The sequence below is a fragment of the Leguminivora glycinivorella genome, chromosome 16, assembly GCF_023078275.1.
Source record: "Leguminivora glycinivorella isolate SPB_JAAS2020 chromosome 16, LegGlyc_1.1, whole genome shotgun sequence".
Taxonomy (NCBI): Eukaryota; Metazoa; Arthropoda; class Insecta; order Lepidoptera; family Tortricidae; genus Leguminivora; species Leguminivora glycinivorella.
In genome coordinates, this window is record NC_062986.1 from 11,170,144 (window position 1) to 11,190,237 (window position 20,094).

General features: G+C 39.7%; 1 protein-coding gene across 1 annotated transcript in view; it reads right to left on the reverse strand.

The window, feature by feature from the left end:
- The window catches only part of LOC125234700 (G-protein coupled receptor dmsr-1-like), an 86,895-nt gene extending 83,932 nt beyond the window's left edge, over positions 1–2,963 (reverse strand). The window contains exon 1 of the mRNA XM_048141056.1: positions 2,862–2,963. The gene's annotated coding sequence lies outside the window, so the exon portion shown is untranslated. The remainder of the gene's footprint in view (positions 1–2,861) is intronic.
- Positions 2,964–20,094: the final 17,131 nt, after the last annotated feature.

Genomic DNA, 20,094 nt, shown 5'->3' on the forward strand with positions numbered 1-20,094 from the left:
ATAAAGTAAAATTAACTGCTTTAAAATTGCTAAAAGTAGGTGAATCTAGTAATAAAGATGATTTAACACCTGTGGAACTACTGGAAGCAGTGATAAACGCATTTTTTGCGTTGTAGTTTCCTCGCTATAGTGAGGGGAAAAGTTATGTGTTACACTCGGGTGCAAATGTATTTTACTTCTCGTGTGTTAAAAAACTTGCAAGTTCAGGATTCTATTCTTGAACCATTGGCTTCGCTCGTGGTTTAACTATAGAATCCTTTCACTTGCTCGTTTTTCAATTCCACACTCGGCGTTAAAATACAACTTTGCCCCCTTGTATAACAAATAACTATTAGGACATGTTGGCTTGTAAAGACGTTTATGAACTCGACCTTACATTCAATAGTGTCCCACCTGTCCTAATAGGTACTTGTTTACCTACTAATGAAATTAAACACACCGAAATGTATTGTCGCTAAATCGATTATTTACTACGTCACACAAATAGCCAGGCCTCGTAGCCGAATGGCATTTCTGTGACCCAAACGCCGCAGAAATGCAATCTATCTCTACCGCTCTTGCGTATTGGCGCGACAGAGCTAGACTGCATTTCTGCGGCGTTTGGCGTGCAAAAATGCCATTCGGCGTCGTTAAAATGCCATTCGGCTACGGGGCTAGGGTACCTAGCCGACGTCACAATCGGTATTCGGTAACGCTTCGTAAGCGTATCATAGCTAAGTAGGTCTCCGCTCTTCCGGCCTAGCAGAAATGCCAATCGTTGACGCTAGACGCCGATCGAAACGCAATCTTTTTTTTTAATACTACGTCGCGTCGGTGGCAAACAAGCATACGGTCCGCCTGATGGAAAGCGGTCACCGTAACCTACGGACGGCTGCAACTCAAGGAGTGTCACATGCGCGTTGCCCACCCATTAGAAACTTGTACACTCCCTTTCGTGTATTTAACACAGCGAGTCTGGCTTTATCACGCCAATACGGAAGAGTGATAGAGAGAGATAACGATATTATCGTAAGCGTTTGTGCATTTGGCTACGTACGTTTGGGTACCTAACCTAGCTGGCGATGACGTCACAATTGCTTAAGCTTCTTAAGTGTGTAGTAGCAGTAGTAGCTAGCTCCATACTCTTTAGTCGTGGCGCGACAAAGCCACTGCGACTGCGTTTCGGTCGCCACGTAGCGTCAACCCACGATGCCAACTGTCACTTCGGCTAGGATGGCAGCACCGCACCCTCGGTATAGGTACTTTTGTTAGTTACTTAATGGTTTATGTATAAGTACCGAAGTAATTGGAGGACCGAAGACATTTTCCGAAATTAAGTGATATTAATGTTGTTCTATAATTGTAGTGTATTCTAAGCTTTATAAATTAGATACTTTTATTGTGTGTTTCATGTAGTGTGAGTTATAGTTCATAAAGTTAGTTCTTACTTAGTTCAATTTTATAATTTTTCGTTTGGTCGAATTAACAACAATTCGACTTTCGGTGTATAGGTAACATAACTATTCTGACAATCATTTAGTACTTTTTTCGAGTTACTCTAACTAAACACTGCAAAATGTCAGGTAGGTATCTAATTCTTAAAATCGCCTATTGGATACCTACGTTATTCCTACCCGACAATATCAAAATTTTTGTAATTATTAATTACTTACTCTATTTTATAAGTACAGTCGAGTTCATAAATATGTGTACATTTTTTCACCTTATTGCAACGAGTTGATGAAGAAATGTACACATAGTTATGAACTCGACTGTACCAAATCTATCGTATTCATATGCATTATTTATAATAGGTATAGATAAGTAACTATAACTTGTATAATGTACTAGTGAAATTCCACAGTAAAATGGCACTATTGAATGTAGAGGTACTAACACAACCACAAACAGCGTTTATTTATTTAGAGACCATTTACTTCAAAGAACTTTGCATCGTTCGCGAACACAGAAGTTGCTGTGAACTTCTTTCAGTAACTAGTTGAATGTTTGCTAATGTGGGTTAGTAATACGCCGGCTTAGTCGCTAGCGGCTAGAGACTTCAGTAATAGGTATGCTTCAAACAGTATTCAACTGTTAACCTAAATAATTCTAGACTAAGTATTTTGCCAAAGCCGTGCGCGTTGTGTTATGACGCTTTTAGCGCACTTAGACTACGAATTACTAACGTATTTTATAATTTTTCCCCTCACTAGCTCGGAAACACGTGTTTTGTCCTTTAATACCAGCGGGTAAAAACGCATTTTATCCACTAGTGGGTAAAGTAATTTGACCTTGAATAAAGTCAAATTAACTGCTTTAAAATGGATAAAAGTAGGTGAATCTAGTAATAAAGATGATTTACCAGCTGTGGAACTACTGGAAGCAGTGATAAACGCATATTTTGCGTAGTAATTTCCTCGCTACAGTGAGGGGAAAAGTTTTGTGTTACACTCGGGTGCAAATGTATTTTACTTCTCGTGTGTTAAAAAACTCGCAAGTTCAGGATTCTATTCTCGAACCACTCGCTTCGCTCGTGGTTCAACTATAGAATCCTTTCACTTGCTCGTTTTTCAATTCTACACTCGGCGTTAAAATACAACTTTGCCCCCTTGTATAACAAATAACTATTTCTATCTTGTGCACAAAGAATCAGTTATAAAGTATTCAAGTCAGATTCAAGAGCAAAAAGTAATGATCGTAAAATATTACTTAAAATCGTAATCCAAAATAGTTCGTAGTAGTAGTAGTAATCTAAATAGTTTGTTTTAAGAAAAATTAAAAATAACTGCGCGCCGCGCGTAATTTCGAACGGAAACGTTTTCCATGTTTACATAACTCGATAATGGTTTACAAGATAAAAAGACTGTGTGTTTAGTACTTACGAATGTTATCCAGTAGTACAACGGTTATCAAAGCAAGCTCTGTGGGTATTTATTTGAAGTTGTTCACGACTAGGCCGCGTTCGGGCGGTCGACTCCACCGGCGATTCTGTATCTACTGAGCCTGTTGCTGTTCGACTGTTCGTCCGCCAACATCGCCCATACTTTATCTTTTATTACTATCGCCTAGCCGGTGCTTCTGCGAACTTTACTGCTAGCCTCTAAAGGCTGTTTATATGATAGATTGAACATAAACCATAAACATTTTGGTGATTCAAGACACAAAAGCAAGTTAATTACAAACTGGGGAAGCGCTATTAAGTCGGGGGGTTATTAATGTTTGGGAATTTCGCATATATATAGCCGAGTAATGCCGTACGCAACGGAAACTTTTTCGTAGTTCTACTTTTTAGGAACTTGTTCTTTCTGAAGGTACTAAATTAAGTACCTGAATATCATTATTCAGCGAGCGACAAACTTCAATAAAATATTTTTGTTACTTCTGTGCTTTTGATCTTACGTAGGGGCAAGTAGAAAAAGTTTTAATAAACAGAGATCGGTATATTTAGACTCAATTAGGTCCCGTGTGGTCCCGTTTGCAATTTCACTTGTGTATAAAAATCGTAAAACTAGAAATCAGTATTCCTGGGGCTGCTAAGAATAATTATCAGTAATAGATGTTTTGAGTTTTTATATTTTATTTTTATATACATATTGTAAAAAAATCCTGAAATAAAAATTATTAGTAGGTACCTACATCTACAACATTTAAGTAAGTACCGAAATATTTAGAGAATTTACAATACAATACAATACTCTTTATTGCACACCTCACATAGTTTACAAGAAACAAAACAAATTAAACAGAGGTAACAACAGGCGGTCTTATCGCTTAAGAGCAATCTCTTCCAGACAACCTTTGGGTACTGCATGGAGTTAATATAATCAGAATATATGGTAGGTGGCTCTAAAAAATATGTGAAGTAGAATTTAACGTCTTAACTCAACAGGGAGAGAGTTCCACAGTCGAATAGCTTGGAAAGTAAATGAACGATTATAAAATTTGGAAGATGAAGATGGCACAGATAGAAGCAAATTTTGAGAGGATCTAATTGAATTAAGATAAGAGAAACGCTCCTTGAGATAGCGGGGAGTTGCTGGATTAAAAAGTATAGAATAAAGAAGAGAAATTATGTGAGAATTCCGACGACGACGGATGGGGAGCCATTTTAGTTGAGATCGAAAACTGGAAACATGGTCGTATTTGGGCGGTTCTCAGGGATGACGTTCGGTGCCTGATTTCGGTGCTGATTTTTATTTACTACTTTATTGATATGTCAGTCAATTTACTAAAATCTAGCCTAAATATAAAAAATATTGGTGGTGAAGGCCTCCATTAGAACCTTATAGTTTGCAAGAAATCTGACATTTTAAAATCACCGAAATTATGTATGGGCACTGTAATCAATTTGCGCCACCGAATTCAATTTTTTACACATTATTCCACATTTCAACTGAATATGTAACTTATTATTCAATTTATTGATATTTTTCATTTTAATTCGATGACAGGTCATGTAAAAAGGCTCATAATCGCGCAATTTTACTAAATTTAACATGGTAATATGCTAGTCATTATTCAGTAGAGAATTTTGTACCCATACAGTGGCGTAATTTGCTTAGAAACATAGTTCTATGTTTTTACAAGGTATATCCTACTATTTAAGTATGAAATATTAGAAAATAATGGACATTTAATCAGTTTACAACGTGGCAATCGAAGTCGGTGGTCACTTTTTTTGATATCGGTGGTCAAAAAATCCACCGAAACCACGGAAATCAACTCCACTGATATCAAATTTTATAGCTTTTTTGGAGATAACTGCAATAGCATGCATGATACAGAGGAGATGTCATAATGACGTAATAACATACTTTCAAGGATTTATTAGTACCTTACATAACGACAAATTGACCTAAACTGTGGGAGTAAATTGATCCACCGAATCTTAAAAAACATGGGACCAAACCCAGCGAACGACCGAGAAACCTTCAAAAAGTCCCCTTTATAAAACGGTACTTCATCTCCTCTACACTGAATGGTTAAAACATAGCTAAAACTAACTATATTTGTGCTACTACGTCCCTGATCTATTAATTTGTAAGAGTACTGTCATGTTTCACAAATTACACCGAAATCAGTCACTAGCCCGGGACACATCGTAAATTTGTCTTTACTCGATGAGTTTAGCTAACATATTATTTTTATATAGAAAATATGATAGCTTAACTAACACCTTATACGTGAATATCTATATCAACTGCGATCAACAACTCCATCTTGAGTTATGATTTTTTGTTTTGCAAATTCTGGGTGCGGGACACGCCCACCGAAGGTCATTTTTCGCGTTTAATATTTTATTACTTATATTATACAGATAATAAATAATAGTTATTTGTTTTACAAGGGGGCAAAGTAGTTGTTTAACCGCACGTGCCAATATTGATACCTGAGCAAGCGAAAGATTCCAATATTGAACCGCGAGCGTAGCGAGTGGTTCAAAAAGTGGAATCTTGAGCGTTGCGAGGGTATCAAGGCACGAAGGTTAAACAAACTTTGCCACCGAGTGAAACACAAAATTTTTCACCACACCAACACGAACAAAATACTGACTATAAACATCAAAATAAATCAAATCCGTCAATTTATTTAATATTTATGATTCAAAATCATCATTTATAGGTAAAATCTAGCAGCCAGATTAAGATATCAAGTTAAAATTTGTATGAAATTACTTTGCCCCCTTGTGGATAAAATGCAATTTTGCTATCTGTTTTCGAATAGCAAAGAAAGCCTTTACCAGTTGGTGTGGTGAAAATAATTTTATAGTGTACCAAGTAGTACAGAGGCTAATGATTATGCCTGAATTAATTCAGATTTTTAGACCAGTCCGTTCTGACGTTTTTTGCCCCGGACACGTAAAAACGCGCCTCCTGAGAAATGCCCATTTGCGCAGCCCAAATATGAACCGAATGCAGACATTTTGAATAGTTACGTTCAAGCTTACTTAGCTGATCCTCAGTAATATCCAAATAAGAAATGAGAATTTGTATTTTTTGGGTCACAATAAGAATAGATAATACAGTGTCAACATCTCTCACTGACGCAAATTTCACGTAATGTGTTTAATCAACTGATTACCATTGATTATCATTCACCATTCATTCATAATAATAATAATAATAATGGCACGGCTCCCGCTGCCGGTGGTGTAGTGCGTCGCATGACGTGGACTCGACAAATAAACGAGAACGTCATGCGCGCCTATTACGGGGCTACAGAGGGGGGAACCCGGCTATCCGTGTACCGTTCCAAGATGCTACCTCTGTTCCAGGCACTCGAGCCATCCATCACCGTATCGGAGCAGCGTCTATCGGATCAGGTGCGCGTCATTCAGCGGTCAAAGCGACTGGATGACGCCACACTTGATCGGCTTCGCCAGGAAGCTCTCACTGCTCGCGCGGACCCCGCCTCGGGGCGGGATTTGCCCGCCATGTCGCCGGACCCGGTGCCCGAACCCGACCTGGCACCGGAGGCGCCGCGGGTTGATCCCGGTAACGACGGCGGGGACTTCGCGAGTCAGAGCGTGAGTGAGCCTGCCAATGAGCAACTGAGGAGGTCTTTGGAAGAGGCGATTACGCAGTATCGCTCCACAAACAACTCTAGGCCACGATTACCACGTCTGCCCATGAATAGACGCAATCTAGCGCTAATAGGAGCCTTAAATGCTTTGCTAGAGCCATATATACGGACTAGTACGAGTAAAGATCTAGATGATACACACTCGATCATGTACTGCGGGGCCATCGCGGCGTGCCGTGTTGCTCGAGTCAAGTTTCCGGACGCTGACCGTGCACCTAGGACCGTCGCAGGTGCCCCTGCATGGCAAGTACGGATCGAGCGTCGTATCAGCTCGTTTAGGACTCTCATTGCGAAGCTGATCTGCTTCAGGGGGGGTAACAATCGCCCCCGAGTAATGCGCTTTGTGAACCAGGCGTTCGCGGGGACGGACATCAGACCCCGCGACTATTTGGCCAATGTCACAGAGCGCATCGACTTTCTGAAGCAGAAAGTCTATGCATGGGCAAGCCGTATTCGCCGCTACAGAAAGCGTGTGGACCGATTCCAGCAGAATCGTCTTTTCCAAAGCGACCAAAGGAAGGTATACCGAAGGTGGGAGGAAGCCGACCCCCGCGTGTCTGACGTGCGGCTACCGGATGCTACTGCCATGTCTGATTTCTGGCGTAGCATCTGGTCGGTGCCCGTTGAGCACACGGAGGGCGAGTGGATGACCGTTGTCGAAGGCGCATGTGAGAACATTGAGCCTATGGGGGCCATCACCATCAGCCCCGAAGACGTAAGTTGTGCCATCCGTACGGCCCAGAACTGGAAAAGTCCTGGACCGGACGGATTGCACAACTTCTGGCTAAAGTGGTTTCAATGCTCGCACTCGCGGTTGGCAACGCAATTCCAACAAGCCTTTGAGCTTGGTTCTCTCCCACCTTCCCTAACAACTGGTGTTACCTTCCTGCTCTATAAGTCCGGTTGTACCACGGAAGCAAAAAACTACAGACCCATTACGTGCTTGCCTACACTCTACAAGCTCCTTACATCCATTTTGAGAGCAAAAATTAACGCGCATATTGTCGTAAACAACATTTTGGCCACCGCTCAAAATGGATGTAGGGTTGGGTCCCGTGGTACTAAAGAGCTCCTCCTCATAGACATGACCATTTGCCAACAAGTTCGGCGGAACAAGGGGGCCATCTCGGCCGCTTGGATTGACTATAAGAAGGCCTATGATTCGGTGCCTCACTCATGGCTGAGGCGGATATTGGAGCTGTATAAACTTGATACAGCTCTAGTATCCTTCCTGGCCGCATGTAAGAGGCAGTAGACCACAGTCCTTCGTCAACCAGGAGGTAGGGATGCCCCCCCTGGTCCGCAGGATTTCATAAGGATTGAGCGAGGTATATTCCAGGGTGATAGTCTGAGTCCTTTATGGTTCTGCCTAGCTCTGAATCCCCTGAGCACCCTGCTGAAGGATTCTGGGCTAGGTTGCCGGCTTCGGAGAGAGGGTGAAGTCATCTCTCACCTTCTGTACATGGACGATCTCAAACTATTTGCACCGAACTCCCAAGACCTGATGGTGCTACTGAAAACCACAGAAGTTTTCAGTACCGCCATCAGAATGGAGTTTGGTGTCGATAAGTGTGCGGTTATGCATGTACAGCGGGGGAAGGTTGTAAATTCAGAAAATTTACAACTTTCTGAGACGATGTCGTTCAGATCTATCTCTGAATCAGAAACCTATAAGTACCTTGGTATGTCACAGTCGTTGAGTATTGAGGATGTTGGCATTAGACGGTCGGTGAAGGAGCGCTTTTTCAGTCGGCTGACAAAAGTCCTTAACAGTCTTTTGTCAGGAGGCAACAAAGTGCGCGCCTTTAACGCCTGGGTAATGCCTCTACTCACATACTCCTTTGGCATACTAAGGTGGACACAGACCGAGCTGGACGCCCTGGATCGGAGGGTCCGGTCACTGCTTACCACACAGCGTATGTTACGCCCGCGCTCGTCTATTATGAGATTGTACATCCCACGGAAGTGCGGAGGTCGAGGCTTCCTAAACGCCAAAAATCTCCACAACCGTGAGGTGTACAATCTCAGGAATTACTTCCTTAACAACGAGTGTGGGATGCATCGTGATGTGGTGGCAGTGGACGGAAACCTCACGCCGCTCTCCTTGGCGAAAGAGAACTGGCGCAAACCTGTGGTACTAAGTACTGCGGACCGCAGGGCGGTATGGGAGAGCAAGCAGCTACACGGGCGGTTCTACAAGGCCCTCACGGGACCCGATGTAGACCTGCTCGCATCGGTGAACTGGTTACGATTCGGGGACCTCTTCGGAGAAACTGAGGGTTTTGCCTGTGCAATTGCGGACGAAGTTATGATGACGAACAACTACCGGAAATATATCCTGAAGGACGGTACGGTCGACATTTGTCGGGCATGCCGCCGTCCCGGAGAATCACTCAGGCATATCATTTCCGGTTGTTCTCATCTTGCTAACGGTGAGTACTTGCACAGGCACAATCTCGTAGCCCGGATCATTCACCAGCAGCTTGCTCTTCAATACGGCCTTGTGGACCGCGAAGTACCGTACTACAAGTACTTACCTGCGCCAGTTCTTGAAAATGGCCGTGCCACGCTCTATTGGGATCGATCTATTATCACTGACAGGACTATTGTAGCCAATAAGCCTGACATTGTGATAATAGATCGACCGCAACGCCGGGCCGTGCTCGTTGACATCACCATCCCCCATGATGAGAATCTCGTGAAAGCCGAGAAGGACAAGTCCAGTAAGTACCTAGACTTGGCTCACGAGATAACCACCATGTGGGATGTTGATTCAACGATCATTGTCCCGATAGTCGTTTCAGCGAACGGTCTCATAGCGAAGAGTCTCGACCAACATCTTAAGAGACTCTCGCTCGGTGGTTGGATCAAGGGCCAGATGCAGAAGGCGGTAATTTTGGACACAGCGCGGATAGTCCGACGGTTCCTCTCTCTGCAGCCCTAACCACCGGCAGCTTGGGCCCTGCCCCGCTGCTGGCGGCACCCTAGGTTAGGTTTTTTATAATGTGTTTATATATTTTGTATTGTTTTGTATGTGGTTTTGTATTTTACTTTTATAATCATATTATAAATAACCTAACTTAAGAAGAAAGATAAATAAAGGAAAATAATAATAATATATACTTTATTGTGCACCACTTATTAAAAGGAGATTACATTAATAAAACTATTAAAACTAACTAAGGTAACAACAGGCGGACTTATCGCTTAAAAGCAATCTCTACCAGACAACCTTTGGGTAGCAGGAAACAAATTACCATAGTCATCAGGAAAATCATCATAGTCATTTACCATTGAATAGCTACCTATTTGATGAATGGTAATCAATTTAGAAAATTCTATTATTATTGATACAACATTGAATGTTTTCCTTGGTGCTTGAACTAGTGGAGCAACCCTGTCTTGGAAATGAATGTTGAACTTTAGAAATAACGCACGTTCTTGCCGCTATGTTACCAGCGTTTTGTAATAAAATAAAGATTTGTTTTAGGAATAAATAAAATCGCATAATAAATGGACCATTTTTTTACCCCACTTTTTTTGTAACATAGGTATTTTTTACGCGATACATACTCAGAATCGCGAGGTCTTTCGATCCTAATAGAAAAAAAATGTCTCAAGATTTCTATGCATTTTTTCAAACCTTCCATTGCGTTACTGCCATACAAAATGTATGAAAAATGGTAACGGAATGGGAAAAAACCTTGGGACACTTTTTTTCTCCTATTAGGATTGAAATAGCGATTCTGAGTGGAAACCACATAAAAAATTCCAAATAAAAAAGTGGGGTGTAGAACTTTGAAAAAAATGGCCCAAAAATTGTTTATCCATAATACCATCAGCAACACTGTCTACCGATAGTTAGTTAAGGGCGTTGCCGTATCGTAGCGAAAATTGTTTTCGGCCTAAGGCAACACTAAATTAAAAAAAAAAACATTTCTGAGAACAATCCTTAAAACATTAAATTTCCCATACAATAACGAAACAAGAATATCAATCATATTCACAAAGAATACCTAACGTACAGTCGTACATATGACGCGCGAAGAGCAATATTCTTACATAATATTGATAGACAGCTTCACGCCGCGCCGTAATTTTGTTTGACTTCAGTCTGGAAAGTTATCAGCATATTAAATACAAACTATAGTGTCAAATAAGGAAAAGTTACCGTGTTTTACAAGTAAGGTAAGAATATAAAAAATTGGCCCATAGTCGAACAAAAGGCCAGTCTTTGGCCATGAGGGTTTTTTGAACCGTGTATTTTTCGCCAGGCAGCGTGAGGCAAAGAAGGTTTTATATATGTTAAACTTTCGTGAGACATAAGTATTCAAATATTTAATGAATCAATGGTTGTACTCAAATTATTATATCGCTACTGCTGCGACATGTTTCGGCCCAATTTTGGAGGCCCCTCTTTAGGCATAGGTATAGGAGTCTAGCCGCTGCGAGCACTCCTACTATATGCCTAAAGAGAGGCCTCCAAAATTGGACCGAAACATGTCGCAGCAGTAGCGATATAATAACGTGAGTACAACATTAAATATAAAGACGCAAACACTGCTATGCTACGAATGTTTAATTTATTTTTGTTACACCCATGCCAGATTATATTTCTTTATAACAAAGTATTTCACACTAAGTACGGAACAAAGCAGAAGAAGCAAATTTTGAAAAGGTTCGTACAATTTTCCTCTTTTAAATTATTTTCCTTATACAGTCAATAGGTATAATATACAAATTAAAAACGTTGGTAGCACGAGGAATCCGAAATATTTTAATAATAAGTTTAATTCGGGAAAATGAGGATTTCCGGCCAAGTGGGTATATACGGCCGAAGTGCGAGCGAGGCCGGAAGATACGAGGACGGGAATCCGTTTTCACGCCGAGGCATGTATAGTGCTTTTCTCAAACATACAATGAAATAAAAAAAAATGCTAAACTAGGCCTAAAAAATAATATGAAATCCCTTTACAGTCCTCTCGAGTTGTTGCGCCCAAAAAGCGATACTTCCCAGCCCATTTTAAGGAACGTAAAGACAATATTTCATTGCATGTTTGAGAAAAAGAACAAATAATTATTAAATGTATCTAGAAAATTACTTTGCTATTCCGGGAACAAATAACGCGCTAGTCTGAACAAATATTATGTATGTTTAGCTAAATTTCGTTTTTTGGTATGTCACTGTAGGTTAAAGCCCGAAGTGCCGACCCGAAGTGAGAAACATATAGTTTACTTCGTACTTTTACCGACATTTATTCCAACATTTACCACGGCGGCATCAGGCAGAAGTTTCAGGGAAGTTCGATGAATAACTTGTGCCACTTATATGAAGCGCGCTTCGGGCCTTTTGAGTAGCATACCTATAAATAAGATTACATTAAAAATCTAAATTTTTGAAAAACAACAACCGTAAAATAATTTTGTAAATAGAAATAATAATGAGTCTATTATGTCGTTTTTCTCATGGTAATAACTCTGCAACTAGGCGAAATCCAGAAAAGTTTAAACTTCAAATGTGATCAGGCAGGCAAGCATGGTCGCGCAATAAGTGATAAAACATCTGGCCGCACTATCGCACTATTTGTAAGTGCGATAGGGACGGCCACATGTTTTATCATTTATCGGGCGACCGTACTTGCCTGCCAGGAATACCTACGCTGTTAAAATTATTTGGTTTCCTCAAGTTTTACCGGGTATGATACCTATACAAAAGGGAACTTACTAATACTTTAAGAGGCTTACATTTTTTTGTGGTTCGTGTGATCCCGAAATGTTTTCAGTTAGCGCACGAATTCACAGACTTAAACCGATTCGCAGGAGTTCAGAGTTGTAAAACAAAATTTTATTTAACTTCAGTCGCAGGTATACCCGGGTAAGACTGGAATATTTTTCGGTGAGCGAATTGGAAAGACACAAAATCAAGCGACGTTTTACATGGCCTTTGGACGTAGTCACATAAAGTAGATACCTACCAGTGGCGTAGCGTCGATACAACTCGATTCCCAACGGGTTCCTTTTTTTAACGGTGGGGGAATGCATTTACGCATGCCATCCGGCCGGGGGACCAGGGGCGATGACGGATCCCAACGGGTTCCCTAAAATTCTGCAGTATACAGATACTGCTACTTCTACAGAGAAGTCCATACAAAAACAGATCCCGAAAACTCCTCCGGCCTTACTAACGAAAATTTTCACGTCACGCCACTGATACCTACCCACTGCTTACGCCGTGGCTTGCGTGGGCGACGGTCGCGCGATGGTCGCGCGACGGCGATGCGCCGCATCCGCATACGAAATCAAACCTTATTGATATGGAAATATGAGACGCGACGGCGACGGTCGCGCGACCACGCAAGCCACGGCGTTGGCACACTATAGTGAGAGAAAATTGCATCATATCTCACTAACTTTTACCTTCTTATGTGTTATGCAAATAATAAACAAGCAATTCAAAATTATATTATAAAGTCCCTTAATGCTGCTTATTTATACAATTTAGAAGTATTTTTGTCAGAATTAAGTTTTTCTAGACACCAATCTGAAAACCGTTCTTGGACATTACTCAGGACTAAAAGCCAATTCCAACTCTAAAGCTAAAATTACATATTAGGCACTGCACACGTCGAAAAATATATGGTAGGTACAAACTCACTTTTACCTTTGTAACGTATTTACATATTACACAAATGACTAACACATAGTATTGTAATATAATTAATAAGTAATGTAAAATAAACTTAATTATTTCTCAAATGCGAGCAAACGATCTTAACCTCTACTTATACCAAAGAGGATAGAGTATTATAGAGAGTTACTGTCAAAGTAAAATGTGTAATCACAGTGCGCAGACTGCCATCTCTCGACACAGGCTTAAAACTTTTGAACCTCAGTTTTGACATTTTGGTTATAGCTTGATATGTGTTAGAATAGAATAGAATAGAAAACATTTATTTAACGCCACAACAAAGTACAAATAAAACAGAAGTCATGCAAACAAAAAACAAACGGCGTAAAAAACAACGTTTGTTAAAATGTCAAATATTTTTATTAGCGCCATATAGCTAAGGTGTTTCTCAAAGGTGTAACGCCATCTTGGCCACCGTACCTTTTAGGGTTCCGTACCAAAAAGGTACAAACAGGAACCCTTATGGTGCGACTCTGTCCGTCTGTCACATTCCTAAATATCTCGAGGACTACTAATGCTATCAACTTGAAATTTGGAATAGTTGTCAAGAACAGGTTGATATATATAATATATAAATACTTATATACATAAACCTGACTCAGGAACAAATATCTGTGAAAGTCGAACCCGGGATAAGGGTCACTTTTTTAAATTTTAAAATATATTAATTTTAATTGTAGGTAATGGCCAAAATGAAAGGGGGCAAACTGTAAATTTCAAGTTACTAGGTCAAGTGGGGTATCGTTGGAAAGAGCTCAAATTGAACGTAAATAAGCTATTTATTATAATTTTTTTGTTGTGAAAAAAAAAAAGAATTTTGAAGGAAAATGTAAAAAAAAATACCGTTCCCCCCCCCCTTATCTCCGAAGTTTACCAACGAAAAATTATGAAAATTTTAGTAAACATTGGTTTTATGCTATATATTACAGGAAAAATATAATCGTGTTTGTATTTTGAATACTTACTTTTTTTTTAATTCACAAAAAACTTTTCAGATTTTTACTTTCAATTTACCCACCCTTGCGGATGTATATCGTACTTCAAATTAATACGAGATGTTACGTAAACCATCTTCTGTCCAATAAAGTAAAAACTGTTTAAATCGGTTAACATTATAAAGAATTATCCCTGAAAAACCAGGTCGCGCAAATTAGTTAGCAAATTGACCGGGAGATGGCGCTATACACTATAATACTCATTAGTGCCTATACTTTTGTCTTCTAGTCAAGTCATTATAGTTATATGAAAATATGAGATTATTTTTACTAGGTAGTTTGAAAGAAAGTTTGTACGGAACCCTCGGTGGTAGGGTTGCCAACCGTACTATATAATATAGTATTGTACTATATTTTGGCCCAGCGTACTATATTCTATATGACAAAGATATAGTACGCAAAAGTACTATATTTTTGGGGTCCTTGCTAGTGGCGAATTTACACTAGGATCAAACCGCCCAGGGGCGGCGTTTTTATGATAAAAATAATTTCGCGCTCGCTACGCTCGCGCTTTCTGCTTGGCATCCATTGTACACATCATTACTTCGTTCTGACATGAAATTATTACAGTTACAAATATATAAAGCCACCGTTGTTTGCAAACATTTGTCTTTTTAACCCCCGACGCAAAAACGACGGGATGTTATAAGTTTGACGTGTCTGTCTGTTTGTCTGTCTATGTGTGTGTGTGTGTGTGTGTCTGTCTGTGGCATCGTAACTCCCGAACGGATGAACCGATTTAGATTTAGTTTTTTTTGTCTGAAAGCTCAGTTAGTCGGGAGTGTTCTTAGCCATGTTTTATGCAAATCGGTCTGCTATGTCGCGGTCGGGGGTTTTTTCAAAATTTTATTTTTGTGGTTAGGTTAGGTTATTCCTGGAATATTCAATAAGAACATTTCTTAAGACAGCTTCGATTTGAATCCATTAGTATGTATTATGAATATTATGATAGTTTCTAAAGCCTATCATATTAACAGCATCGTCTTTAAGCAAACTAGTAATACTAGTATCCCATAATTACTTCACAGCTCATTGATCCTGTGATATTTAGCATCAAAGTTGAACTGTTCTAGGACCAAAACTGGTTTTTTAGGGTTCCGTATTCAACTAGGAACCCTTATAGTTTCGCCATGTCTGTCTGTCCGTCCGTCCGTCCGTCCGACCGTCCCTCCGTCCGTCCGTCCGTCCGTCCGTCCGTCCGTCCGCGGATAATCTCAGTAACCGTTAGCACTAGAAAGCTGAAATTTGGTACCAATATGTATATCAATCACGCCAACAAAGTGCAAAAATAAAAAATGGAAAAAAATGTTTTATTAGGGTACCCCCCCCTACATGTAAAGTGGGGGCTGATATTTTTTTTCATTCGAACCCCAACGTGTGATATATTGTTGGATAGGTATTGAAAAAGGGTTTGCTAAGATTGTTTTTTGATAATATTAATATTTTCGGAAATAATCGCTCCTAAAGGAAAAAAAAGTGCGTCCCCCCCTCTAACTTTTGAGCCATATGTTTAAAAAATATGAAAAAAATCACAAAAGTAGAACTTTATAAATACTTTCTAGGAAAATTGTTTCGAACTTGATAGGTTCAGTAATTTATGAGAAAAATACGGAAAACTACGGAACCCTACATTGAGCGTGGCCCGACACGCTCTTGGCCGGTTTTTTTGATCAAAACTGTTGCCTTAATTAGTTTAAAATTAAAATCGCTCTTGCATTTTTAGAAATGTCTAGATTTCATGTATGTAAAGATCCTTCACCAAAACAAAATTTCCAAACATGTTTTTAAGACAATGTCAAATTTCATAAAAATATAACAACATAATACATATACATTTTTTTTTCGATATAGGGGTCTTACAAATATAATACGGCCTTTTCGCAAAACCATTTTTGGCCGAGTTTCATTTGCCAACCAACATTTCGCCGAAGTTTCATTTTCACATTTTAACATTTAGCAACTTTTCAATTGGTAGAATTATTGTAAAGCAGATTATTAAAATCCATCTGAACTTTTACCAGACATATCATTTGTCAAATGCTTCACTTGCTGAAACTACTCTTGGACAAATAACGTTTCGCAACGAAACATTAGGCAAGTTACAAATAATTTCTAACATCATCCACAACTAGTTGTATATTCCGCCAAGTAAAACATTCGACGACATGAAAGTTTGCTTTTTAAAAAAAGGCCAAATGTTAAGTTAGTAAACGTGAGCTTGGCAAATAAAACAATTATGATAAGTTGGGAAATGAACATTCAGCAGAATAAAATTCCGCGAAACTTGAGTTGGGAAGTGATATTCGGTCGTTTTACAATTTTCGACGACAAAATAAGAGAACGAATACAACACAAAACTTGTCAAAATCGATGAAAACCGAGTGGAGCCCCTTACAGTCGGCAGAAAAAACGATTTCTACGACTCGGTTATCGATTATCTATACCGTACTATATTTTATCTCGGTGGGCGAGTCTGACTCGCACTTGGCCGGTTTTTTTCATTATGGTTTTGAGGTACGTTTTTTTCTTAGACTTTATCTGTATCTGTCTTTGTCTATACGATCTTATTCAGGGTGGCTAGCCGAATGGCACAATCGCTCACGAAACGCTCACGAAACGAAGCGCTAGTAGATATCTATCTCTATCGCGCTTGCGTATTGGCGCGACAGAGCCAGCGGCGTATCGCTTTCGTTTGGCGTCGGAGAAATGCCATTCGGCTACGGGGCCTGGTACCGCTTTACTGCCGGCTAGCGGCTAGAAGCGCGTGTTAGTTATATAATAAAAATAAGGCTATATGGTATGGATTATTGAAAGATGTTAAATGATAAATAAAAATAAAATGATTATTATTGTGGTTTTATTGAAAATAAACATATGGGTATGTTTTTAAATTCGTATAACTGTATTTGTACCACCTTTGTACATAAAAACATTATCAATATTAAACACATGTCAAACATGTATACACCTGGTTCAACACAAATCAAAATAACGTAAACAAAGTAAATATATGAATATTCTTTAACATAGTCTGATGGAAAGAGGATATAACAAAAACCAGGTTTATACACCTTAATTTATAGAATGTCTCAATAAGCAGAATTATATTAATACTTAGCAATATTTGAATATTATTGTTTTCTTTACTAAGCAATAAACCAATATGTGAACAAATAGCAAAGCAATATCTAAATATATAAAAGAAGAAGCTGACTGACTGACTGACTGACTGACTGACTGACTGACTGACTGACTGACATATCAACGCACAGCCGAAACCGCTGGTCCTAGAGATTTCAAATTTGGCACGTAGGTTCCCTATATAGTGTAGAGGAGCACTAAGAAAGGATTTTCCAAAATTCACCTCCTAAGGAGGTCTTTAAAGTTTGTATGGGGAAACAAGATTAGTTTGACTAATTTATTCGAAACTTCACAGGAAGATTCCTTAAGACATATGACTGAATACGTGTTTCAGGTTTTTTGAAAATTTAACCCCTAAAAGGGTGAAAAGGGGGTGATAAAGTCAAAAAATCAATATGGGTATCGTTTTTATGGTTTATCGGGTCGCTGATCACGATAAATACAACGTTTTTAAAATCTAACGAGGCGGAAGTGAAATACCTTCTCCCCTGTAGTGGTGCAATGGGGTTTAAATATCAAAAAAATATATAAAAGAGGATATTGACTGACTGACCGACATATCAACGCACAGCCGAAACCGCTGGTCCTAGAGACGTCAAATTTGTCAAGTAGGTTCCTTATATAGTGTAGAGGAGCACTAAGAAAGAATTTTCCAAAATTCACTTCCTAAGGGGGTCAAATGGGGGTTCAAAGTTTGTATGGGGAAACAAGATTAGTTTGACTATTTTATTCGAAACTTCACAGGAAGATTCCTTAAGACATATGGCTGACTACGTGTTTCAGGTTTTTTGAAAATTTAACCCCTAAAAGGGTGAAAAGGGGGTGATAAAGTCAAAAAATCAATATGGGTATCGTTTTTATGGTTTATCGGGTCGCTGATCACGATAAACACAACGTTTTTAAAATCTAACGAGGCGGAAGTGAAATACCTTCTCCCCTGTTGTGGTGCAATGGGGTTTAAATATATAAAAGAAGATATTGACTGACTGATTGACATATCAACACACAGCCGAAACTGTTGGTCCTAGAGATTTCAAATTTAGAATAGAATAGAATAGAATAGAATATTTTTATTCGAAAGCACACAGATAATAATAGTATTTTATGCAACTGGTGGTTAAAAGAGGTCAAAAAAGGTGAGTGGCGTGGGTAACAATTTGAGGCGAAGCCGAAAATTGTTAATAAAGACGCCACGAGCATTTTTTGACTCAGTTAAACACCGTTGCATACAATACTTTTTCTACGACCAAGCACTTATTTTGAAAGAAAATTATAAATTCAACAAATACCTACTTTCAGTCATCTTAGTTATCTAGGTGGACCGCCTACCATTTTGAATATGCAGTTTGAGTGCAAACATGAAAGTAAAACTGTCTATGGTATGGTTCTTTGAAGCCTGGCCACTAAGACGAATCGAGCCGAGTTGAATCGAGTTCTATACATTTGAATGCGATTCGACGCGTCGCCAATGAACGCAGCAGAAAACGAAGGAGTCTCGACTCTGCGAATTGGTTTGTTAAGTTGGTACCAATGTATTTACTGAACTGTAAAACAGCTATATCGTGCGACTGCTACTAAATGTTTTCAGGGTATAGACTAGATAGACTTGTCCTGACATCTTTTATGTAGGGTTTTAAAGTTCTATGCACGACCTTGTAACTCACGAATAACAGTACGGGAGTAGAAAAACAATTTTACACTGACATAAAATAGTAATAAAGTGCCACGAAATGGCTTCACCTCAGCATATTGCTGGCGACTTCCAGCGCAATTTGGCACAAAGGTTCCTTATATGGCGTAGAGGAGCACTAAGAAAGGATTTTTCAAAATTCTCCTCTTAAAAGGGTGAAATGGGGGTTCAAAGTTTGTATGGGGAAACAAGATTAGTTTGACTATTTTATTCGAAACTTCACAGGAGGATTTCTAAAGAAATTTGACCCCTAAAGGGGTGCAAAGGGGGTAAAGTCAAAAGCACAATATGGGTATCGTTTTTATGGTTTATCGGGTCGCTGATCACGATAAATACAACGATTTTAAAATTTAATGAGGTGGAAAAGAAATATTCTCCCCTGTTGTTGTGCAATGAGGTTAAAATATCCAAAATAGCCATAAGTATAGCTTTAGTTTTTATCTTTACTTCTGGTTCAAGAGATTTCAAATTAACACGGAAGTTCCTTAGAGGAGCACTAAGAAAGGATTTTTTATAGTTCACCTCCTAGCATGATAATTTGACAGGGGCAAGGACAGGGACAGGGACAGGGACAGGGACAGGGACAGGGACAGGGACAGGGACAGGGACAGGGACAGGGACAGGGACAGGGACAGGGACAGGGACAGGGACAGGGACAGGGACAGGGACAGGGACAGGGACAGGGACAGGGACAGGGACAGGGACAGGGACAGGGACAGGGACAGGGACAGGGACAGGGACAGGGACGGAACGGGATAGGGTTAGGGATAGGGATAGGGATAGAAATAGGGGACGGGGACGGGGATAAAATGCAGGTGGCTCAGTGGGAAGGTATTAGTAAGTAGGCATCGGCGAGTATCCTGCATCCGTAATAACTATTACATTCAATGTGCTGTAAGAAGATCGTTGTTTGCTTGCCTTTTATATGTTTACGTTTGCAATAAGTATAAGCAAAATGGAAAAAATTGTAAGCGATAATGCAAGGAAGTACTTTCTACCCTACCGACCATAGCGTCGAG